The following is a 2,500-nucleotide window of genomic DNA, read 5'->3' on the forward strand; positions in this document are numbered from 1 at the left end:
AGGGGGTAAGGAGGAAGAGGAACTGTAAGAGAAAGAAAGAGAAATAATAGGAAGGAAAAGGAGTGTCGTAAAAAAATGGAGGAGGTAAAGGAAGAGTGATGAATACACAGAAAGGAAGGGGAGGCAACTGAGGGAGAGGAGGAGGAGGAGGTGGAAAAGGGAACAGAGGGGGAGGTAAACGAGAGAAAAAAGTTTCTTTTTTTCTTTCTTTTCAGAAGCTGTCGGAGGGGGGGGGATACACCGAAGTGAATTTATATATAAAGAGAATGTTAGGTCTGCAAACGAAGAAAGCTATATCCGTACATTCTTCTTTGAAATAAGGGTAGATGATACGGGTGGAAGTTCAACACTCCACAACACACTTCCTAACTCTTGTAAAATACCTCTGAAGATATCTGAAAGAGAGAATGATGCAGCGATGGTGGTGGCGGTGGTGGTGGTGGTTGTGGGGGTGAGATAAGTAATAAGGAAAACAGAGACGAGAGAACAGATACAAAAAGGCAGGTGAAAAAAAGATCGTTGGGGAGAGAGAGAGAGAGACAGAGGTAGACGAATAGATTCAGAGAACGATGGGGGAATGAATCAGTGGCTCTCAGACAGGGCAATGTGGCACACTGGTGAATCGTAGGGGGACCCGGGTGTCTATGGGGGTAACTTTCACTGGTTTCTGTCATTGGACTGTGACCACCCTGGGTCGCCGCCTTGGAGGGTTTTAGTCGAATAAATCGGCCCAAGTGCTTCTTTTTAAAACCTGGTATTTATTCTATCAGTCCCCTTTTGTCAAACAGTTAAGTCACGGGGGTGTAAACACACCAACACCGGTTATCAAACGGTAGTGGGAGGCAGACATACATACATAAATATAAACATCTATATGTGTGTGTGTATGTGTCTGTGCTTGGGAGTGTGTATATACACACACAGACATATATATAAAATTATAATTAAGGGTATCTAAAAGATACTATCATGCTAGAGATAGCAGTCAAAACTTGACTCTAAAATCACATTATGAATTCATACAGCACGAGGAGAAATTATTAATAATTATTACCTATAAGGTTTTTATTCCCATGCTGGCCACTTGATATGATCGGTATTTTAAATAACAATCTTATCCTTATTTATATATATATATATATATATATAATATATATATATATATATATATATATATATGCAAGCTCTGAGCAATAAGTATCTAGACTGTGCCCATATTTACAAAGCTATTGCACACAAAGTGAAGCCGATTTGCAAAAGTTGACCTTGGACTCTGCTATGCATGCACACTAAGATTTAACATTCTAGCTCACTTCCAGTGTTTGGAAGGAAGGTGTGTAGTGTGTGATCGTCACATTGACCGTGGCAGAGAAAGTTGTTATGGTGATACCTGCTCAGAGGCCTGTGCAAAGTTGCAGAAGGTGTATGAGTGGTTCAAACGTTTCTAAGATGGCTGAAAAATGTCAGTATTGACAAACATATATATGTGTGTGTGTGTATATATATATATATATATATATATATATATATATATATATATATATATATATATATATAAAACAATACTGGGAGGATAAGAAACGGAACGAAGTGACATGCGCATGGCTCAGTGGTTAGAGCATCGAGCTTACGATCGTGAGGTTGTGGGCTCGAATCTCGGACTGGGCTGCGTGTTGTGTTCATGAGCAAGACGCTTTATTTCACGTTGCTCCAATCACTCAGCTGTAGAAATGAGTTGCGATGTCACTGGTGCCATCACTGTTGCCTTTCCCTTGGATAACGTGGAGAGGGGGACGGGGGTATGCATGGGTGACTGCTGGTCTTCCACAAACATATATATATATATATATATATATATATATATATATATATATATATATATATCTCAGGGACATGCTGCCTAGGTAAGCAAAGTAGGCAGTGCCTACCCTGAATAAAATAGATCGATAGCAACATTTTCCTTTTAAGGCAAAATATGGACCTAATTCAATAAAATTATGAAGGTTAAACTCTGATTTCCCCTTGAACATTAGATCAGCACCTTGTCACCTCCTTCGCTAACCCCTGGCTAACTCTCTGAATTTGCAGGTAACTGAGTTTATTCATAGCAAGTCAAGGGGATGCTGTTAGTCTTCAGTCGGGTGATCTTTCCCGTTGAGCATATGTAATAACCAGTTCCAGATTCACTTCAAGGAAGTAACACTAAATTTTTTGATAAAAGTGAAGAGATCGCTGTAACAGACGATAGTGACCGCCATAACAGACGACAGTGACCGCCATAACAGACGATGGTGATGATGAAACTGACATAAGCCAACGAGACATACTTTGTCAAACAGATTTGGCTCACGAAAATGCTTGTTTTCCTCAGCTAAAACCTGAATTTAACAAAGTTTTAAATAAGGTAAGAAAAATTTCAAAAGTTTTCCGTAAATCTCCTACAAAAAATGAACCGGACTTGTGGCTGCGAGGGTAACTTTCTAGGTGCAATCCCATGGTC

This window comes from Octopus sinensis, linkage group LG28, assembly GCF_006345805.1.
Source record: "Octopus sinensis linkage group LG28, ASM634580v1, whole genome shotgun sequence".
NCBI lineage: Eukaryota > Metazoa > Mollusca > Cephalopoda > Octopoda > Octopodidae > Octopus > Octopus sinensis.